The sequence below is a fragment of the Schistocerca serialis genome, unplaced genomic scaffold, assembly GCF_023864345.2.
Source record: "Schistocerca serialis cubense isolate TAMUIC-IGC-003099 unplaced genomic scaffold, iqSchSeri2.2 HiC_scaffold_1377, whole genome shotgun sequence".
In the NCBI taxonomy this organism is placed as follows: Eukaryota; Metazoa; Arthropoda; class Insecta; order Orthoptera; family Acrididae; genus Schistocerca; species Schistocerca serialis.
This window is the reverse complement of record NW_026047599.1, coordinates 93118-112500: the sequence shown is the minus strand read 5'-3', so window position 1 is coordinate 112500 and position 19383 is coordinate 93118. Positions and strand designations below refer to the sequence as shown.

General features: G+C 49.9%; 34 non-coding genes across 34 annotated transcripts; all 34 read right to left on the bottom strand.

Moving 5' to 3' along the window:
- Positions 1 to 156: 156 nt before the first annotated feature.
- On the bottom strand, positions 157 to 238 carry Trnas-cga (transfer RNA serine (anticodon CGA)). Its single transcript has one exon. It is a non-coding gene; the product is annotated as a tRNA-Ser (tRNA).
- Positions 239 to 376: 138 nt separating this feature from the next.
- On the bottom strand, positions 377 to 449 carry Trnak-uuu (transfer RNA lysine (anticodon UUU)). Its single transcript has one exon. It is a non-coding gene; the product is annotated as a tRNA-Lys (tRNA).
- A 539-nt stretch (positions 450 to 988) lies between these two features.
- Trnaf-gaa (transfer RNA phenylalanine (anticodon GAA)) lies at positions 989 to 1061 on the bottom strand. The gene has a single exon. It is a non-coding gene; the product is annotated as a tRNA-Phe (tRNA).
- Positions 1062 to 1651: 590 nt separating this feature from the next.
- Positions 1652 to 1733, bottom strand: Trnas-uga (transfer RNA serine (anticodon UGA)). The gene has a single exon. It is a non-coding gene; the product is annotated as a tRNA-Ser (tRNA).
- A 702-nt stretch (positions 1734 to 2435) lies between these two features.
- On the bottom strand, positions 2436 to 2517 carry Trnas-cga (transfer RNA serine (anticodon CGA)). The gene has a single exon. It is a non-coding gene; the product is annotated as a tRNA-Ser (tRNA).
- Positions 2518 to 3219: 702 nt separating this feature from the next.
- Trnas-cga (transfer RNA serine (anticodon CGA)) lies at positions 3220 to 3301 on the bottom strand. The gene has a single exon. It is a non-coding gene; the product is annotated as a tRNA-Ser (tRNA).
- A 138-nt stretch (positions 3302 to 3439) lies between these two features.
- Positions 3440 to 3512, bottom strand: Trnak-uuu (transfer RNA lysine (anticodon UUU)). Its single transcript has one exon. It is a non-coding gene; the product is annotated as a tRNA-Lys (tRNA).
- A 539-nt stretch (positions 3513 to 4051) lies between these two features.
- Positions 4052 to 4124, bottom strand: Trnaf-gaa (transfer RNA phenylalanine (anticodon GAA)). Its single transcript has one exon. It is a non-coding gene; the product is annotated as a tRNA-Phe (tRNA).
- Positions 4125 to 4714: 590 nt separating this feature from the next.
- Trnas-uga (transfer RNA serine (anticodon UGA)) lies at positions 4715 to 4796 on the bottom strand. Its single transcript has one exon. It is a non-coding gene; the product is annotated as a tRNA-Ser (tRNA).
- A 702-nt stretch (positions 4797 to 5498) lies between these two features.
- Positions 5499 to 5580, bottom strand: Trnas-cga (transfer RNA serine (anticodon CGA)). Its single transcript has one exon. It is a non-coding gene; the product is annotated as a tRNA-Ser (tRNA).
- A 138-nt stretch (positions 5581 to 5718) lies between these two features.
- On the bottom strand, positions 5719 to 5791 carry Trnak-uuu (transfer RNA lysine (anticodon UUU)). Its single transcript has one exon. It is a non-coding gene; the product is annotated as a tRNA-Lys (tRNA).
- A 539-nt stretch (positions 5792 to 6330) lies between these two features.
- Trnaf-gaa (transfer RNA phenylalanine (anticodon GAA)) lies at positions 6331 to 6403 on the bottom strand. The gene has a single exon. It is a non-coding gene; the product is annotated as a tRNA-Phe (tRNA).
- A 590-nt stretch (positions 6404 to 6993) lies between these two features.
- On the bottom strand, positions 6994 to 7075 carry Trnas-uga (transfer RNA serine (anticodon UGA)). Its single transcript has one exon. It is a non-coding gene; the product is annotated as a tRNA-Ser (tRNA).
- A 702-nt stretch (positions 7076 to 7777) lies between these two features.
- On the bottom strand, positions 7778 to 7859 carry Trnas-cga (transfer RNA serine (anticodon CGA)). Its single transcript has one exon. It is a non-coding gene; the product is annotated as a tRNA-Ser (tRNA).
- A 138-nt stretch (positions 7860 to 7997) lies between these two features.
- Trnak-uuu (transfer RNA lysine (anticodon UUU)) lies at positions 7998 to 8070 on the bottom strand. The gene has a single exon. It is a non-coding gene; the product is annotated as a tRNA-Lys (tRNA).
- A 539-nt stretch (positions 8071 to 8609) lies between these two features.
- Trnaf-gaa (transfer RNA phenylalanine (anticodon GAA)) lies at positions 8610 to 8682 on the bottom strand. Its single transcript has one exon. It is a non-coding gene; the product is annotated as a tRNA-Phe (tRNA).
- A 590-nt stretch (positions 8683 to 9272) lies between these two features.
- On the bottom strand, positions 9273 to 9354 carry Trnas-uga (transfer RNA serine (anticodon UGA)). Its single transcript has one exon. It is a non-coding gene; the product is annotated as a tRNA-Ser (tRNA).
- Positions 9355 to 10056: 702 nt separating this feature from the next.
- Positions 10057 to 10138, bottom strand: Trnas-cga (transfer RNA serine (anticodon CGA)). The gene has a single exon. It is a non-coding gene; the product is annotated as a tRNA-Ser (tRNA).
- A 138-nt stretch (positions 10139 to 10276) lies between these two features.
- Trnak-uuu (transfer RNA lysine (anticodon UUU)) lies at positions 10277 to 10349 on the bottom strand. The gene has a single exon. It is a non-coding gene; the product is annotated as a tRNA-Lys (tRNA).
- Positions 10350 to 10888: 539 nt separating this feature from the next.
- On the bottom strand, positions 10889 to 10961 carry Trnaf-gaa (transfer RNA phenylalanine (anticodon GAA)). Its single transcript has one exon. It is a non-coding gene; the product is annotated as a tRNA-Phe (tRNA).
- Positions 10962 to 11551: 590 nt separating this feature from the next.
- Trnas-uga (transfer RNA serine (anticodon UGA)) lies at positions 11552 to 11633 on the bottom strand. Its single transcript has one exon. It is a non-coding gene; the product is annotated as a tRNA-Ser (tRNA).
- Positions 11634 to 12335: 702 nt separating this feature from the next.
- On the bottom strand, positions 12336 to 12417 carry Trnas-cga (transfer RNA serine (anticodon CGA)). Its single transcript has one exon. It is a non-coding gene; the product is annotated as a tRNA-Ser (tRNA).
- Positions 12418 to 12555: 138 nt separating this feature from the next.
- Positions 12556 to 12628, bottom strand: Trnak-uuu (transfer RNA lysine (anticodon UUU)). The gene has a single exon. It is a non-coding gene; the product is annotated as a tRNA-Lys (tRNA).
- Positions 12629 to 13167: 539 nt separating this feature from the next.
- Trnaf-gaa (transfer RNA phenylalanine (anticodon GAA)) lies at positions 13168 to 13240 on the bottom strand. Its single transcript has one exon. It is a non-coding gene; the product is annotated as a tRNA-Phe (tRNA).
- A 590-nt stretch (positions 13241 to 13830) lies between these two features.
- Trnas-uga (transfer RNA serine (anticodon UGA)) lies at positions 13831 to 13912 on the bottom strand. The gene has a single exon. It is a non-coding gene; the product is annotated as a tRNA-Ser (tRNA).
- A 702-nt stretch (positions 13913 to 14614) lies between these two features.
- Trnas-cga (transfer RNA serine (anticodon CGA)) lies at positions 14615 to 14696 on the bottom strand. Its single transcript has one exon. It is a non-coding gene; the product is annotated as a tRNA-Ser (tRNA).
- Positions 14697 to 14834: 138 nt separating this feature from the next.
- Positions 14835 to 14907, bottom strand: Trnak-uuu (transfer RNA lysine (anticodon UUU)). The gene has a single exon. It is a non-coding gene; the product is annotated as a tRNA-Lys (tRNA).
- Positions 14908 to 15446: 539 nt separating this feature from the next.
- On the bottom strand, positions 15447 to 15519 carry Trnaf-gaa (transfer RNA phenylalanine (anticodon GAA)). The gene has a single exon. It is a non-coding gene; the product is annotated as a tRNA-Phe (tRNA).
- Positions 15520 to 16109: 590 nt separating this feature from the next.
- On the bottom strand, positions 16110 to 16191 carry Trnas-uga (transfer RNA serine (anticodon UGA)). Its single transcript has one exon. It is a non-coding gene; the product is annotated as a tRNA-Ser (tRNA).
- A 702-nt stretch (positions 16192 to 16893) lies between these two features.
- On the bottom strand, positions 16894 to 16975 carry Trnas-cga (transfer RNA serine (anticodon CGA)). Its single transcript has one exon. It is a non-coding gene; the product is annotated as a tRNA-Ser (tRNA).
- Positions 16976 to 17113: 138 nt separating this feature from the next.
- On the bottom strand, positions 17114 to 17186 carry Trnak-uuu (transfer RNA lysine (anticodon UUU)). Its single transcript has one exon. It is a non-coding gene; the product is annotated as a tRNA-Lys (tRNA).
- A 539-nt stretch (positions 17187 to 17725) lies between these two features.
- Trnaf-gaa (transfer RNA phenylalanine (anticodon GAA)) lies at positions 17726 to 17798 on the bottom strand. Its single transcript has one exon. It is a non-coding gene; the product is annotated as a tRNA-Phe (tRNA).
- A 590-nt stretch (positions 17799 to 18388) lies between these two features.
- On the bottom strand, positions 18389 to 18470 carry Trnas-uga (transfer RNA serine (anticodon UGA)). Its single transcript has one exon. It is a non-coding gene; the product is annotated as a tRNA-Ser (tRNA).
- Positions 18471 to 19172: 702 nt separating this feature from the next.
- Positions 19173 to 19254, bottom strand: Trnas-cga (transfer RNA serine (anticodon CGA)). Its single transcript has one exon. It is a non-coding gene; the product is annotated as a tRNA-Ser (tRNA).
- Positions 19255 to 19383: the final 129 nt, after the last annotated feature.

The following is a 19383-nucleotide window of genomic DNA, read 5'->3' as shown; positions in this document are numbered from 1 at the left end:
GATAGCCACAGTAAGCAGCGGTCGTCGCGAAAACTCAGTATTCTTAAAACGGAAATTTTCGTCTTGTTGAGAATGGCGTCACTGGTTTGCACCCGCATTCGCCCACGCATGTCACATGTGTGCGAAAATGTTTGCTCCTCTGTACGCAAAATCGCACGCAGCCGGTAGGATTCGAACCTACGCTCCCAGAGGGAATCTGATTTCGAGTCAGACGCCTTAACCACTCGGCCACGACTGCCGTTAGCGCGGTCTTCTCCCGACACATGCAACTGCTACCGTTTAAAGCACTGTGGTGTCAGTAAACGGCGTAACTGCATTATTTTCCGTAGCGTTTCCACCGCTACCAGACGAATCGCTACCAAAGTGTTAAAATTTCCGCCTCGACGGGGCCTTGAACCCTGGACCCTTAGGTTAAAAGCCTAATGCTCTACCAACTGAGCTATCCGGGCTCAGACGAGGCTGCAAAACCTCCCACAATGCACAACTATACATTGACTCATGTCCTTTACTGTTGTGCAATCGCTGTATGGGGCCGTTACTAATAAAACGTCGCCTACATGCTGTCTACAAACTTATCACGCTAAGCTCGTAACACACTCTCGAAGACTGCTGGCACACGATGCAACAACAAATTGCACTAGTTGTTACGCCTCATACGTCGGAGCAGAGAATTTACGTGTTTTGTCGACACTCACTGGGCAATTGGAAAATTCACAAGCATTTCGAATGCAATGTTTCCCACGCTTTCGCTCATTTCACGGTTCCGTTGAAGACGTTCTTCACCACCTGACACAGAAAAAGGAATGCAGTCGGTAGGATATTTTTAATTCTTTTGCTTCTAGGGGAGTTAGTTGTCTAGTGAGTTCCTCTTATGGCATGCACTAGACAACCAGAACAGCTACAGGAGAGAGTCATTTTTGTTGTCAGCGGTAGTTGCATTATCACAAACGCAGAGTAATTCCATTGGCGTCGCATCAAAACGAATACCTGCCGAAACCCGGGATCGAACCAGGGACCTTTAGATCTTCAGTCTAACGCTCTCCCAACTGAGCTATTTCGGCTGACGTCGAAGGTTGCCATTTGCATGTGTTCGTTAACCTCTGCCTCGTTGCCAATTTCACAGTCACCTTCGTCTGATAAGACACAGGGGCGCTGAAAGGCGAGCAGCCGATGCAGTGAAGTTCCACACACATTTCTTCTTCTTCCGTCATCGTAACAAGCAAACATGTCGACTCGATTCGTGTAATATTGACTTCGCTGACGCTAGAAAACCCGTGCTATATCGATGCCAGGGGCAACTCGTGTGCGGAGAACGAGACACAAGAAGGAGTGAGTCTCTCCACCGTATGAGAGGCAGTATCTAGCAGATACACACGGTAAAACATACGACTTGCGTTAGCTCATAAATTGCTACACGTCATCGTCTGCAAGCTAAAATGGACACATCTGCACTGCCCAGTGAGGCGACACTTGTACTAACACCAGGTGGACGGCTGTGAGACGCGGAGATGAGCTGCGGCTTCTGGGCGCGACTGTAACGCTGCGCCCTGGATCAAATAGCACTGCACATTGCTGGTGACCCACGTGTTTAGTAGTGACGCAACTGCTAGGATGCAGCTGAACGTCCGCCTTTTGAGAGCGAGAAAATTTTCGCAGTCGGCAGGACTCGAACCTACGCTCCCAGAGGGAATCTGATTTCAAGTCAGACGCCTTAACCACTCGGCCACGACTGCCGGTGGCGGAAGCGACTCCCGACAAATGAAACCGCCATCTTTAGAAGCAATCTGATGGCAGAAAACGGCGTGGCCTCACTCTTTTCTGTAGGGTTTCCATTAGCCGTTACGAAAGTGTATTAATTTTCGCCCAGACAGGGACTTGAACCCAGGACCCTTTGGTTGAAAACCTAGCGCTCTACCGACTCAGCTATGCGGGCCCACGCACGAGCATTATCGTACAGCTGCGCGGTGCGCGAGTGATTCGTACGTCGTAATTACTGGCTTATGGCTCCGATGGCGACTTCACCGACTTCCCACTGACGCACCGCTGACGCTAGTTTTCTGTCGTCTTAAAACGATCGACATACCTCCAAGCAGCTGCGAGATCTTAAGAAAAGAAACGCTGCACCACTGCTTTGGCCGCACTCGAGTGATGGAAATTGCGATTCTTAAAAAGAAAATGAAATGTTCGCTCTGTCCATCACTTTCGAGCACATCTGTGAACTCACGATCTCAGCGACGGCTTTCTGCAGTCCCAGCGTCAGTGTCAGTGTGAGGTGAACCGATAGCCACAGTAAGCAGCGGTCGTCGCGAAAACTCAGTATTCTTAAAACGGAAATTTTCGTCTTGTTGAGAATGGCGTCACTGGTTTGCACCCGCATTCGCCCACGCATGTCACATGTGTGCGAAAATGTTTGCTCCTCTGTACGCAAAATCGCACGCAGCCGGTAGGATTCGAACCTACGCTCCCAGAGGGAATCTGATTTCGAGTCAGACGCCTTAACCACTCGGCCACGACTGCCGGTGGCGGAAGCGACTCCCGACAACTGAAACCGCCATCTTTAGAAGCAATCTGATGGCAGAAAACGGCGTGGCCTCACTCTTTTCTGTAGGGTTTCCATTAGCCGTTACGAAAGTGTATTAATTTTCGCCCAGACAGGGACTTGAACCCAGGACCCTTTGGTTGAAAACCTAGCGCTCTACCGACTCAGCTATGCGGGCCCACGCACGAGCATTATCGTACAGCTGCGCGGTGCGCGAGTGATTCGTACGTCGTAATTACTGGCTTATGGCTCCGATGGCGACTTCACCGACTTCCCACTGACGCACCGCTGACGCTAGTTTTCTGTCGTCTTAAAACGATCGACATACCTCCAAGCAGCTGCGAGATCTTAAGAAAAGAAACGCTGCACCACTGCTTTGGCCGCACTCGAGTGATGGAAATTGCGATTCTTAAAAAGAAAATGAAATGTTCGCTCTGTCCATCACTTTCGAGCACATCTGTGAACTCACGATCTCAGCGACGGCTTTCTGCAGTCCCAGCGTCAGTGTCAGTGTGAGGTGAACCGATAGCCACAGTAAGCAGCGGTCGTCGCGAAAACTCAGTATTCTTAAATCGGAAATTTTCGTCTTGTTGAGAATGGCGTCACTGGTTTGCACCCGCATTCGCCCACGCATGTCACATGTGTGCGAAAATGTTTGCTCCTCTGTACGCAAAATCGCACGCAGCCGGTAGGATTCGAACCTACGCTCCCAGAGGGAATCTGATTTCGAGTCAGACGCCTTAACCACTCGGCCACGACTGCCGTTAGCGCGGTGTTCTCCCGACACATGCAACTGCTACCGTTTAAAGCACTGTGGTGTCAGTAAACGGCGTAACTGCATTATTTTCCGTAGCGTTTCCACCGCTACCAGACGAATCGCTACCAAAGTGTTAAAATTTCCGCCTCGACGGGGCCTTGAACCCTGGACCCTTAGGTTAAAAGCCTAATGCTCTACCAACTGAGCTATCCGGGCTCAGACGAGGCTGCAAAACCTCCCACAATGCACAACTATACATTGACTCATGTCCTTTACTGTTGTGCAATCGCTGTATGGGGCCGTTACTAATAAAACGTCGCCTACATGCTGTCTACAAACTTATCACGCTAAGCTCGTAACACACTCTCGAAGACTGCTGGCACACGATGCAACAACAAATTGCACTAGTTGTTACGCCTCATACGTCGGAGCAGAGAATTTACGTGTTTTGTCGACACTCACTGGGCAATTGGAAAATTCACAAGCATTTCGAATGCAATGTTTCCCACGCTTTCGCTCATTTCACGGTTCCGTTGAAGACGTTCTTCACCACCTGACACAGAAAAAGGAATGCAGTCGGTAGGATATTTTTAATTCTTTTGCTTCTAGGGGAGTTAGTTGTCTAGTGAGTTCCTCTTATGGCATGCACTAGACAACCAGAACAGCTACAGGAGAGAGTCATTTTTGTTGTCAGCGGTAGTTGCATTATCACAAACGCAGAGTAATTCCATTGGCGTCGCATCAAAACGAATACCTGCCGAAACCCGGGATCGAACCAGGGACCTTTAGATCTTCAGTCTAACGCTCTCCCAACTGAGCTATTTCGGCTGACGTCGAAGGTTGCCATTTGCATGTGTTCGTTAACCTCTGCCTCGTTGCCAATTTCACAGTCACCTTCGTCTGATAAGACACAGGGGCGCTGAAAGGCGAGCAGCCGATGCAGTGAAGTTCCACACACATTTCTTCTTCTTCCGTCATCGTAACAAGCAAACATGTCGACTCGATTCGTGTAATATTGACTTCGCTGACGCTAGAAAACCCGTGCTATATCGATGCCAGGGGCAACTCGTGTGCGGAGAACGAGACACAAGAAGGAGTGAGTCTCTCCACCGTATGAGAGGCAGTATCTAGCAGATACACACGGTAAAACATACGACTTGCGTTAGCTCATAAATTGCTACACGTCATCGTCTGCAAGCTAAAATGGACACATCTGCACTGCCCAGTGAGGCGACACTTGTACTAACACCAGGTGGACGGCTGTGAGACGCGGAGATGAGCTGCGGCTTCTGGGCGCGACTGTAACGCTGCGCCCTGGATCAAATAGCACTGCACATTGCTGGTGACCCACGTGTTTAGTAGTGACGCAACTGCTAGGATGCAGCTGAACGTCCGCCTTTTGAGAGCGAGAAAATTTTCGCAGTCGGCAGGACTCGAACCTACGCTCCCAGAGGGAATCTGATTTCAAGTCAGACGCCTTAACCACTCGGCCACGACTGCCGGTGGCGGAAGCGACTCCCGACAACTGAAACCGCCATCTTTAGAAGCAATCTGATGGCAGAAAACGGCGTGGCCTCACTCTTTTCTGTAGGGTTTCCATTAGCCGTTACGAAAGTGTATTAATTTTCGCCCAGACAGGGACTTGAACCCAGGACCCTTTGGTTGAAAACCTAGCGCTCTACCGACTCAGCTATGCGGGCCCACGCACGAGCATTATCGTACAGCTGCGCGGTGCGCGAGTGATTCGTACGTCGTAATTACTGGCTTATGGCTCCGATGGCGACTTCACCGACTTCCCACTGACGCACCGCTGACGCTAGTTTTCTGTCGTCTTAAAACGATCGACATACCTCCAAGCAGCTGCGAGATCTTAAGAAAAGAAACGCTGCACCACTGCTTTGGCCGCACTCGAGTGATGGAAATTGCGATTCTTAAAAAGAAAATGAAATGTTCGCTCTGTCCATCACTTTCGAGCACATCTGTGAACTCACGATCTCAGCGACGGCTTTCTGCAGTCCCAGCGTCAGTGTCAGTGTGAGGTGAACCGATAGCCACAGTAAGCAGCGGTCGTCGCGAAAACTCAGTATTCTTAAATCGGAAATTTTCGTCTTGTTGAGAATGGCGTCACTGGTTTGCACCCGCATTCGCCCACGCATGTCACATGTGTGCGAAAATGTTTGCTCCTCTGTACGCAAAATCGCACGCAGCCGGTAGGATTCGAACCTACGCTCCCAGAGGGAATCTGATTTCGAGTCAGACGCCTTAACCACTCGGCCACGACTGCCGTTAGCGCGGTGTTCTCCCGACACATGCAACTGCTACCGTTTAAAGCACTGTGGTGTCAGTAAACGGCGTAACTGCATTATTTTCCGTAGCGTTTCCACCGCTACCAGACGAATCGCTACCAAAGTGTTAAAATTTCCGCCTCGACGGGGCCTTGAACCCTGGACCCTTAGGTTAAAAGCCTAATGCTCTACCAACTGAGCTATCCGGGCTCAGACGAGGCTGCAAAACCTCCCACAATGCACAACTATACATTGACTCATGTCCTTTACTGTTGTGCAATCGCTGTATGGGGCCGTTACTAATAAAACGTCGCCTACATGCTGTCTACAAACTTATCACGCTAAGCTCGTAACACACTCTCGAAGACTGCTGGCACACGATGCAACAACAAATTGCACTAGTTGTTACGCCTCATACGTCGGAGCAGAGAATTTACGTGTTTTGTCGACACTCACTGGGCAATTGGAAAATTCACAAGCATTTCGAATGCAATGTTTCCCACGCTTTCGCTCATTTCACGGTTCCGTTGAAGACGTTCTTCACCACCTGACACAGAAAAAGGAATGCAGTCGGTAGGATATTTTTAATTCTTTTGCTTCTAGGGGAGTTAGTTGTCTAGTGAGTTCCTCTTATGGCATGCACTAGACAACCAGAACAGCTACAGGAGAGAGTCATTTTTGTTGTCAGCGGTAGTTGCATTATCACAAACGCAGAGTAATTCCATTGGCGTCGCATCAAAACGAATACCTGCCGAAACCCGGGATCGAACCAGGGACCTTTAGATCTTCAGTCTAACGCTCTCCCAACTGAGCTATTTCGGCTGACGTCGAAGGTTGCCATTTGCATGTGTTCGTTAACCTCTGCCTCGTTGCCAATTTCACAGTCACCTTCGTCTGATAAGACACAGGGGCGCTGAAAGGCGAGCAGCCGATGCAGTGAAGTTCCACACACATTTCTTCTTCTTCCGTCATCGTAACAAGCAAACATGTCGACTCGATTCGTGTAATATTGACTTCGCTGACGCTAGAAAACCCGTGCTATATCGATGCCAGGGGCAACTCGTGTGCGGAGAACGAGACACAAGAAGGAGTGAGTCTCTCCACCGTATGAGAGGCAGTATCTAGCAGATACACACGGTAAAACATACGACTTGCGTTAGCTCATAAATTGCTACACGTCATCGTCTGCAAGCTAAAATGGACACATCTGCACTGCCCAGTGAGGCGACACTTGTACTAACACCAGGTGGACGGCTGTGAGACGCGGAGATGAGCTGCGGCTTCTGGGCGCGACTGTAACGCTGCGCCCTGGATCAAATAGCACTGCACATTGCTGGTGACCCACGTGTTTAGTAGTGACGCAACTGCTAGGATGCAGCTGAACGTCCGCCTTTTGAGAGCGAGAAAATTTTCGCAGTCGGCAGGACTCGAACCTACGCTCCCAGAGGGAATCTGATTTCAAGTCAGACGCCTTAACCACTCGGCCACGACTGCCGGTGGCGGAAGCGACTCCCGACAACTGAAACCGCCATCTTTAGAAGCAATCTGATGGCAGAAAACGGCGTGGCCTCACTCTTTTCTGTAGGGTTTCCATTAGCCGTTACGAAAGTGTATTAATTTTCGCCCAGACAGGGACTTGAACCCAGGACCCTTTGGTTGAAAACCTAGCGCTCTACCGACTCAGCTATGCGGGCCCACGCACGAGCATTATCGTACAGCTGCGCGGTGCGCGAGTGATTCGTATGTCGTAATTACTGGCTTATGGCTCCGATGGCGACTTCACCGACTTCCCACTGACGCACCGCTGACGCTAGTTTTCTGTCGTCTTAAAACGATCGACATACCTCCAAGCAGCTGCGAGATCTTAAGAAAAGAAACGCTGCACCACTGCTTTGGCCGCACTCGAGTGATGGAAATTGCGATTCTTAAAAAGAAAATGAAATGTTCGCTCTGTCCATCACTTTCGAGCACATCTGTGAACTCACGATCTCAGCGACGGCTTTCTGCAGTCCCAGCGTCAGTGTCAGTGTGAGGTGAACCGATAGCCACAGTAAGCAGCGGTCGTCGCGAAAACTCAGTATTCTTAAATCGGAAATTTTCGTCTTGTTGTGAATGGCGTCACTGGTTTGCACCCGCATTCGCCCACGCATGTCACATGTGTGCGAAAATGTTTGCTCCTCTGTACGCAAAATCGCACGCAGCCGGTAGGATTCGAACCTACGCTCCCAGAGGGAATCTGATTTCGAGTCAGACGCCTTAACCACTCGGCCACGACTGCCGTTAGCGCGGTGTTCTCCCGACACATGCAACTGCTACCGTTTAAAGCACTGTGGTGTCAGTAAACGGCGTAACTGCATTATTTTCCGTAGCGTTTCCACCGCTACCAGACGAATCGCTACCAAAGTGTTAAAATTTCCGCCTCGACGGGGCCTTGAACCCTGGACCCTTAGGTTAAAAGCCTAATGCTCTACCAACTGAGCTATCCGGGCTCAGACGAGGCTGCAAAACCTCCCACAATGCACAACTATACATTGACTCATGTCCTTTACTGTTGTGCAATCGCTGTATGGGGCCGTTACTAATAAAACGTCGCCTACATGCTGTCTACAAACTTATCACGCTAAGCTCGTAACACACTCTCGAAGACTGCTGGCACACGATGCAACAACAAATTGCACTAGTTGTTACGCCTCATACGTCGGAGCAGAGAATTTACGTGTTTTGTCGACACTCACTGGGCAATTGGAAAATTCACAAGCATTTCGAATGCAATGTTTCCCACGCTTTCGCTCATTTCACGGTTCCGTTGAAGACGTTCTTCACCACCTGACACAGAAAAAGGAATGCAGTCGGTAGGATATTTTTAATTCTTTTGCTTCTAGGGGAGTTAGTTGTCTAGTGAGTTCCTCTTATGGCATGCACTAGACAACCAGAACAGCTACAGGAGAGAGTCATTTTTGTTGTCAGCGGTAGTTGCATTATCACAAACGCAGAGTAATTCCATTGGCGTCGCATCAAAACGAATACCTGCCGAAACCCGGGATCGAACCAGGGACCTTTAGATCTTCAGTCTAACGCTCTCCCAACTGAGCTATTTCGGCTGACGTCGAAGGTTGCCATTTGCATGTGTTCGTTAACCTCTGCCTCGTTGCCAATTTCACAGTCACCTTCGTCTGATAAGACACAGGGGCGCTGAAAGGCGAGCAGCCGATGCAGTGAAGTTCCACACACATTTCTTCTTCTTCCGTCATCGTAACAAGCAAACATGTCGACTCGATTCGTGTAATATTGACTTCGCTGACGCTAGAAAACCCGTGCTATATCGATGCCAGGGGCAACTCGTGTGCGGAGAACGAGACACAAGAAGGAGTGAGTCTCTCCACCGTATGAGAGGCAGTATCTAGCAGATACACACGGTAAAACATACGACTTGCGTTAGCTCATAAATTGCTACACGTCATCGTCTGCAAGCTAAAATGGACACATCTGCACTGCCCAGTGAGGCGACACTTGTACTAACACCAGGTGGACGGCTGTGAGACGCGGAGATGAGCTGCGGCTTCTGGGCGCGACTGTAACGCTGCGCCCTGGATCAAATAGCACTGCACATTGCTGGTGACCCACGTGTTTAGTAGTGACGCAACTGCTAGGATGCAGCTGAACGTCCGCCTTTTGAGAGCGAGAAAATTTTCGCAGTCGGCAGGACTCGAACCTACGCTCCCAGAGGGAATCTGATTTCAAGTCAGACGCCTTAACCACTCGGCCACGACTGCCGGTGGCGGAAGCGACTCCCGACAACTGAAACCGCCATCTTTAGAAGCAATCTGATGGCAGAAAACGGCGTGGCCTCACTCTTTTCTGTAGGGTTTCCATTAGCCGTTACGAAAGTGTATTAATTTTCGCCCAGACAGGGACTTGAACCCAGGACCCTTTGGTTGAAAACCTAGCGCTCTACCGACTCAGCTATGCGGGCCCACGCACGAGCATTATCGTACAGCTGCGCGGTGCGCGAGTGATTCGTATGTCGTAATTACTGGCTTATGGCTCCGATGGCGACTTCACCGACTTCCCACTGACGCACCGCTGACGCTAGTTTTCTGTCGTCTTAAAACGATCGACATACCTCCAAGCAGCTGCGAGATCTTAAGAAAAGAAACGCTGCACCACTGCTTTGGCCGCACTCGAGTGATGGAAATTGCGATTCTTAAAAAGAAAATGAAATGTTCGCTCTGTCCATCACTTTCGAGCACATCTGTAAACTCACGATCTCAGCGACGGCTTTCTGCAGTCCCAGCGTCAGTGTCAGTGTGAGGTGAACCGATAGCCACAGTAAGCAGCGGTCGTCGCGAAAACTCAGTATTCTTAAAACGGAAATTTTCGTCTTGTTGAGAATGGCGTCACTGGTTTGCACCCGCATTCGCCCACGCATGTCACATGTGTGCGAAAATGTTTGCTCCTCTGTACGCAAAATCGCACGCAGCCGGTAGGATTCGAACCTACGCTCCCAGAGGGAATCTGATTTCGAGTCAGACGCCTTAACCACTCGGCCACGACTGCCGTTAGCGCGGTGTTCTCCCGACACATGCAACTGCTACCGTTTAAAGCACTGTGGTGTCAGTAAACGGCGTAACTGCATTATTTTCCGTAGCGTTTCCACCGCTACCAGACGAATCGCTACCAAAGTGTTAAAATTTCCGCCTCGACGGGGCCTTGAACCCTGGACCCTTAGGTTAAAAGCCTAATGCTCTACCAACTGAGCTATCCGGGCTCAGACGAGGCTGCAAAACCTCCCACAATGCACAACTATACATTGACTCATGTCCTTTACTGTTGTGCAATCGCTGTATGGGGCCGTTACTAATAAAACGTCGCCTACATGCTGTCTACAAACTTATCACGCTAAGCTCGTAACACACTCTCGAAGACTGCTGGCACACGATGCAACAACAAATTGCACTAGTTGTTACGCCTCATACGTCGGAGCAGAGAATTTACGTGTTTTGTCGACACTCACTGGGCAATTGGAAAATTCACAAGCATTTCGAATGCAATGTTTCCCACGCTTTCGCTCATTTCACGGTTCCGTTGAAGACGTTCTTCACCACCTGACACAGAAAAAGGAATGCAGTCGGTAGGATATTTTTAATTCTTTTGCTTCTAGGGGAGTTAGTTGTCTAGTGAGTTCCTCTTATGGCATGCACTAGACAACCAGAACAGCTACAGGAGAGAGTCATTTTTGTTGTCAGCGGTAGTTGCATTATCACAAACGCAGAGTAATTCCATTGGCGTCGCATCAAAACGAATACCTGCCGAAACCCGGCATCGAACCAGGGACCTTTAGATCTTCAGTCTAACGCTCTCCCAACTGAGCTATTTCGGCTGACGTCGAAGGTTGCCATTTGCATGTGTTCGTTAACCTCTGCCTCGTTGCCAATTTCACAGTCACCTTCGTCTGATAAGACACAGGGGCGCTGAAAGGCGAGCAGCCGATGCAGTGAAGTTCCACACACATTTCTTCTTCTTCCGTCATCGTAACAAGCAAACATGTCGACTCGATTCGTGTAATATTGACTTCGCTGACGCTAGAAAACCCGTGCTATATCGATGCCAGGGGCAACTCGTGTGCGGAGAACGAGACACAAGAAGGAGTGAGTCTCTCCACCGTATGAGAGGCAGTATCTAGCAGATACACACGGTAAAACATACGACTTGCGTTAGCTCATAAATTGCTACACGTCATCGTCTGCAAGCTAAAATGGACACATCTGCACTGCCCAGTGAGGCGACACTTGTACTAACACCAGGTGGACGGCTGTGAGACGCGGAGATGAGCTGCGGCTTCTGGGCGCGACTGTAACGCTGCGCCCTGGATCAAATAGCACTGCACATTGCTGGTGACCCACGTGTTTAGTAGTGACGCAACTGCTAGGATGCAGCTGAACGTCCGCCTTTTGAGAGCGAGAAAATTTTCGCAGTCGGCAGGACTCGAACCTACGCTCCCAGAGGGAATCTGATTTCAAGTCAGACGCCTTAACCACTCGGCCACGACTGCCGGTGGCGGAAGCGACTCCCGACAACTGAAACCGCCATCTTTAGAAGCAATCTGATGGCAGAAAACGGCGTGGCCTCACTCTTTTCTGTAGGGTTTCCATTAGCCGTTACGAAAGTGTATTAATTTTCGCCCAGACAGGGACTTGAACCCAGGACCCTTTGGTTGAAAACCTAGCGCTCTACCGACTCAGCTATGCGAGCCCACGCACGAGCATTATCGTACAGCTGCGCGGTGCGCGAGTGATTCGTATGTCGTAATTACTGGCTTATGGCTCCGATGGCGACTTCACCGACTTCCCACTGACGCACCGCTGACGCTAGTTTTCTGTCGTCTTAAAACGATCGACATACCTCCAAGCAGCTGCGAGATCTTAAGAAAAGAAACGCTGCACCACTGCTTTGGCCGCACTCGAGTGATGGAAATTGCGATTCTTAAAAAGAAAATGAAATGTTCGCTCTGTCCATCACTTTCGAGCACATCTGTAAACTCACGATCTCAGCGACGGCTTTCTGCAGTCCCAGCGTCAGTGTCAGTGTGAGGTGAACCGATAGCCACAGTAAGCAGCGGTCGTCGCGAAAACTCAGTATTCTTAAAACGGAAATTTTCGTCTTGTTGAGAATGGCGTCACTGGTTTGCACCCGCATTCGCCCACGCATGTCACATGTGTGCGAAAATGTTTGCTCCTCTGTACGCAAAATCGCACGCAGCCGGTAGGATTCGAACCTACGCTCCCAGAGGGAATCTGATTTCGAGTCAGACGCCTTAACCACTCGGCCACGACTGCCGTTAGCGCGGTGTTCTCCCGACACATGCAACTGCTACCGTTTAAAGCACTGTGGTGTCAGTAAACGGCGTAACTGCATTATTTTCCGTAGCGTTTCCACCGCTACCAGACGAATCGCTACCAAAGTGTTAAAATTTCCGCCTCGACGGGGCCTTGAACCCTGGACCCTTAGGTTAAAAGCCTAATGCTCTACCAACTGAGCTATCCGGGCTCAGACGAGGCTGCAAAACCTCCCACAATGCACAACTATACATTGACTCATGTCCTTTACTGTTGTGCAATCGCTGTATGGGGCCGTTACTAATAAAACGTCGCCTACATGCTGTCTACAAACTTATCACGCTAAGCTCGTAACACACTCTCGAAGACTGCTGGCACACGATGCAACAACAAATTGCACTAGTTGTTACGCCTCATACGTCGGAGCAGAGAATTTACGTGTTTTGTCGACACTCACTGGGCAATTGGAAAATTCACAAGCATTTCGAATGCAATGTTTCCCACGCTTTCGCTCATTTCACGGTTCCGTTGAAGACGTTCTTCACCACCTGACACAGAAAAAGGAATGCAGTCGGTAGGATATTTTTAATTCTTTTGCTTCTAGGGGAGTTAGTTGTCTAGTGAGTTCCTCTTATGGCATGCACTAGACAACCAGAACAGCTACAGGAGAGAGTCATTTTTGTTGTCAGCGGTAGTTGCATTATCACAAACGCAGAGTAATTCCATTGGCGTCGCATCAAAACGAATACCTGCCGAAACCCGGCATCGAACCAGGGACCTTTAGATCTTCAGTCTAACGCTCTCCCAACTGAGCTATTTCGGCTGACGTCGAAGGTTGCCATTTGCATGTGTTCGTTAACCTCTGCCTCGTTGCCAATTTCACAGTCACCTTCGTCTGATAAGACACAGGGGCGCTGAAAGGCGAGCAGCCGATGCAGTGAAGTTCCACACACATTTCTTCTTCTTCCGTCATCGTAACAAGCAAACATGTCGACTCGATTCGTGTAATATTGACTTCGCTGACGCTAGAAAACCCGTGCTATATCGATGCCAGGGGCAACTCGTGTGCGGAGAACGAGACACAAGAAGGAGTGAGTCTCTCCACCGTATGAGAGGCAGTATCTAGCAGATACACACGGTAAAACATACGACTTGCGTTAGCTCATAAATTGCTACACGTCATCGTCTGCAAGCTAAAATGGACACATCTGCACTGCCCAGTGAGGCGACACTTGTACTAACACCAGGTGGACGGCTGTGAGACGCGGAGATGAGCTGCGGCTTCTGGGCGCGACTGTAACGCTGCGCCCTGGATCAAATAGCACTGCACATTGCTGGTGACCCACGTGTTTAGTAGTGACGCAACTGCTAGGATGCAGCTGAACGTCCGCCTTTTGAGAGCGAGAAAATTTTCGCAGTCGGCAGGACTCGAACCTACGCTCCCAGAGGGAATCTGATTTCAAGTCAGACGCCTTAACCACTCGGCCACGACTGCCGGTGGCGGAAGCGACTCCCGACAACTGAAACCGCCATCTTTAGAAGCAATCTGATGGCAGAAAACGGCGTGGCCTCACTCTTTTCTGTAGGGTTTCCATTAGCCGTTACGAAAGTGTATTAATTTTCGCCCAGACAGGGACTTGAACCCAGGACCCTTTGGTTGAAAACCTAGCGCTCTACCGACTCAGCTATGCGGGCCCACGCACGAGCATTATCGTACAGCTGCGCGGTGCGCGAGTGATTCGTATGTCGTAATTACTGGCTTATGGCTCCGATGGCGACTTCACCGACTTCCCACTGACGCACCGCTGACGCTAGTTTTCTGTCGTCTTAAAACGATCGACATACCTCCAAGCAGCTGCGAGATCTTAAGAAAAGAAACGCTGCACCACTGCTTTGGCCGCACTCGAGTGATGGAAATTGCGATTCTTAAAAAGAAAATGAAATGTTCGCTCTGTCCATCACTTTCGAGCACATCTGTAAACTCACGATCTCAGCGACGGCTTTCTGCAGTCCCAGCGTCAGTGTCAGTGTGAGGTGAACCGATAGCCACAGTAAGCAGCGGTCGTCGCGAAAACTCAGTATTCTTAAAACGGAAATTTTCGTCTTGTTGAGAATGGCGTCACTGGTTTGCACCCGCATTCGCCCACGCATGTCACATGTGTGCGAAAATGTTTGCTCCTCTGTACGCAAAATCGCACGCAGCCGGTAGGATTCGAACCTACGCTCCCAGAGGGAATCTGATTTCGAGTCAGACGCCTTAACCACTCGGCCACGACTGCCGTTAGCGCGGTGTTCTCCCGACACATGCAACTGCTACCGTTTAAAGCACTGTGGTGTCAGTAAACGGCGTAACTGCATTATTTTCCGTAGCGTTTCCACCGCTACCAGACGAATCGCTACCAAAGTGTTAAAATTTCCGCCTCGACGGGGCCTTGAACCCTGGACCCTTAGGTTAAAAGCCTAATGCTCTACCAACTGAGCTATCCGGGCTCAGACGAGGCTGCAAAACCTCCCACAATGCACAACTATACATTGACTCATGTCCTTTACTGTTGTGCAATCGCTGTATGGGGCCGTTACTAATAAAACGTCGCCTACATGCTGTCTACAAACTTATCACGCTAAGCTCGTAACACACTCTCGAAGACTGCTGGCACACGATGCAACAACAAATTGCACTAGTTGTTACGCCTCATACGTCGGAGCAGAGAATTTACGTGTTTTGTCGACACTCACTGGGCAATTGGAAAATTCACAAGCATTTCGAATGCAATGTTTCCCACGCTTTCGCTCATTTCACGGTTCCGTTGAAGACGTTCTTCACCACCTGACACAGAAAAAGGAATGCAGTCGGTAGGATATTTTTAATTCTTTTGCTTCTAGGGGAGTTAGTTGTCTAGTGAGTTCCTCTTATGGCATGCACTAGACAACCAGAACAGCTACAGGAGAGAGTCATTTTTGTTGTCAGCGGTAGTTGCATTATCACAAACGCAGAGTAATTCCATTGGCGTCGCATCAAAACGAATACCTGCCGAAACCCGGCATCGAACCAGGGACCTTTAGATCTTCAGTCTAACGCTCTCCCAACTGAGCTATTTCGGCTGACGTCGAAGGTTGCCATTTGCATGTGTTCGTTAACCTCTGCCTCGTTGCCAATTTCACAGTCACCTTCGTCTGATAAGACACAGGGGCGCTGAAAGGCGAGCAGCCGATGCAGTGAAGTTCCACACACATTTCTTCTTCTTCCGTCATCGTAACAAGCAAACATGTCGACTCGATTCGTGTAATATTGACTTCGCTGACGCTAGAAAACCCGTGCTATATCGATGCCAGGGGCAACTCGTGTGCGGAGAACGAGACACAAGAAGGAGTGAGTCTCTCCACCGTATGAGAGGCAGTATCTAGCAGATACACACGGTAAAACATACGACTTGCGTTAGCTCATAAATTGCTACACGTCATCGTCTGCAAGCTAAAATGGACACATCTGCACTGCCCAGTGAGGCGACACTTGTACTAACACCAGGTGGACGGCTGTGAGACGCGGAGATGAGCTGCGGCTTCTGGGCGCGACTGTAACGCTGCGCCCTGGATCAAATAGCACTGCACATTGCTGGTGACCCACGTGTTTAGTAGTGACGCAACTGCTAGGATGCAGCTGAACGTCCGCCTTTTGAGAGCGAGAAAATTTTCGCAGTCGGCAGGACTCGAACCTACGCTCCCAGAGGGAATCTGATTTCAAGTCAGACGCCTTAACCACTCGGCCACGACTGCCGGTGGCGGAAGCGACTCCCGACAACTGAAACCGCCATCTTTAGAAGCAATCTGATGGCAGAAAACGGCGTGGCCTCACTCTTTTCTGTAGGGTTTCCATTAGCCGTTACGAAAGTGTATTAATTTTCGCCCAGACAGGGACTTGAACCCAGGACCCTTTGGTTGAAAACCTAGCGCTCTACCGACTCAGCTATGCGGGCCCACGCACGAGCATTATCGTACAGCTGCGCGGTGCGCGAGTGATTCGTATGTCGTAATTACTGGCTTATGGCTCCGATGGCGACTTCACCGACTTCCCACTGACGCACCGCTGACGCTAGTTTTCTGTCGTCTTAAAACGATCGACATACCTCCAAGCAGCTGCGAGATCTTAAGAAAAGAAACGCTGCACCACTGCTTTGGCCGCACTCGAGTGATGGAAATTGCGATTCTTAAAAAGAAAATGAAATGTTCGCTCTGTCCATCACTTTCGAGCACATCTGTGAACTCACGATCTCAGCGACGGCTTTCTGCAGTCCCAGCGTCAGTGTCAGTGTGAGGTGAACCGATAGCCACAGTAAGCAGCGGTCGTCGCGAAAACTCAGTATTCTTAAAACGGAAATTTTCGTCTTGTTGAGAATGGCGTCACTGGTTTGCACCCGCATTCGCCCACGCATGTCACATGTGTGCGAAAATGTTTGCTCCTCTGTACGCAAAATCGCACGCAGCCGGTAGGATTCGAACCTACGCTCCCAGAGGGAATCTGATTTCGAGTCAGACGCCTTAACCACTCGGCCACGACTGCCGTTAGCGCGGTGTTCTCCCGACACATGCAACTGCTACCGTTTAAAGCACTGTGGTGTCAGTAAACGGCGTAACTGCATTATTTTCCGTAGCGTTTCCACCGCTACCAGACGAATCGCTACCAAAGTGTTAAAATTTCCGCCTCGACGGGGCCTTGAACCCTGGACCCTTAGGTTAAAAGCCTAATGCTCTACCAACTGAGCTATCCGGGTTCAGACGAGGCTGCAAAACCTCCCACAATGCACAACTATACATTGACTCATGTCCTTTACTGTTGTGCAATCGCTGTATGGGGCCGTTACTAATAAAACGTCGCCTACATGCTGTCTACAAACTTATCACGCTAAGCTCGTAACACACTCTCGAAGACAGCTGGCACACGATGCAACAACAAATTGCACTAGTTGTTACGCCTCATACGTCGGAGCAGAGAATTTACGTGTTTTGTCGACACTCACTGGGCAATTGGAAAATTCACAAGCATTTCGAATGCAATGTTTCCCACGCTTTCGCTCATTTCACGGTTCCGTTGAAGACGTTCTTCACCACCTGACACAGAAAAAGGAATGCAGTCGGTAGGATATTTTTAATTCTTTTGCTTCTAGGGGAGTTAGTTGTCTAGTGAGTTCCTCTTATGGCATGCACTAGACAACCAGAACAGCTACAGGAGAGAGTCATTTTTGTTGTCAGCGGTAGTTGCATCATCACAAACGCAGAGTAATTCCATTGGCGTCGCATCAAAACGAATACCTGCCGAAACCCGGGATCGAACCAGGGACCTTTAGATCTTCAGTCTAACGCTCTCCCAACTGAGCTATTTCGGCTGACGTCGAAGGTTGCCATTTGCATGTGTTCGTTAACCTCTGCCTCGTTGCCAATTTCACAGTCACCTTCGTCTGATAAGACACAGGGGCGCTGAAAGGCGAGCAGCCGATGCAGTGAAGTTCCACACACATTTCTTCTTCTTCCGTCATCGTAACAAGCAAACATGTCGACTCGATTCGTGTAATATTGACTTCGCTGACGCTAGAAAACCCGTGCTATATCGATGCCAGGGGCAACTCGTGTGCGGAGAACGAGACACAAGAAGGAGTGAGTCTCTCCACCGTATGAGAGGCAGTATCTAGCAGATACACACGGTAAAACATACGACTTGCGTTAGCTCATAAATTGCTACACGTCATCGTCTGCAAGCTAAAATGGACACATCTGCACTGCCCAGTGAGGCGACACTTGTACTAACACCAGGTGGACGGCTGTGAGACGCGGAGATGAGCTGCGGCTTCTGGGCGCGACTGTAACGCTGCGCCCTGGATCAAATAGCACTGCACATTGCTGGTGACCCACGTGTTTAGTAGTGACGCAACTGCTAGGATGCAGCTGAACGTCCGCCTTTTGAGAGCGAGAAAATTTTCGCAGTCGGCAGGACTCGAACCTACGCTCCCAGAGGGAATCTGATTTCAAGTCAGACGCCTTAACCACTCGGCCACGACTGCCGGTGGCGGAAGCGACTCCCGACAACTGAAACCGCCATCTTTAGAAGCAATCTGATGGCAGAAAACGGCGTGGCCTCACTCTTTTCTGTAGGGTTTCCATTAGCCGTTACGAAAGTGTATTAATTTTCGCCCAGACAGGGACTTGAACCCAGGACCCTTTGGTTGAAAACCTAGCGCTCTACCGACTCAGCTATGCGGGCCCACGCACGAGCATTATCGTACAGCTGCGCGGTGCGCGAGTGATTCGTATGTCGTAATTACTGGCTTATGGCTCCGATGGCGACTTCACCGACTTCCCACTGACGCACCGCTGACGCTAGTTTTCTGTCGTCTTAAAACGATCGACATACCTCCAAGCAGCTGCGAGATCTTAAGAAAAGAAACGCTGCACCACTGCTTTGGCCGCACTCGAGTGATGGAAATTGCGATTCTTAAAAAGAAAATGAAATGTTCGCTCTGTCCATCACTTTCGAGCACATCTGTGAACTCACGATCTCAGCGACGGCTTTCTGCAGTCCCAGCGTCAGTGTCAGTGTGAGGTGAACCGATAGCCACAGTAAGCAGCGGTCGTCGCGAAAACTCAGTATTCTTAAAACGGAAATTTTCGTCTTGTTGAGAATGGCGTCACTGGTTTGCACCCGCATTCGCCCACGCATGTCACATGTGTGCGAAAATGTTTGCTCCTCTGTACGCAAAATCGCACGCAGCCGGTAGGATTCGAACCTACGCTCCCAGAGGGAATCTGATTTCGAGTCAGACGCCTTAACCACTCGGCCACGACTGCCGTTAGCGCGGTGTTCTCCCGACACATGCAACTGCTACCGTTTAAAGCACTGTGGTGTCAGTAAACGGCGTAACTGCATTATTTTCCGTAGCGTTTCCACCGCTACCAGACGAATCGCTACCAAAGTGT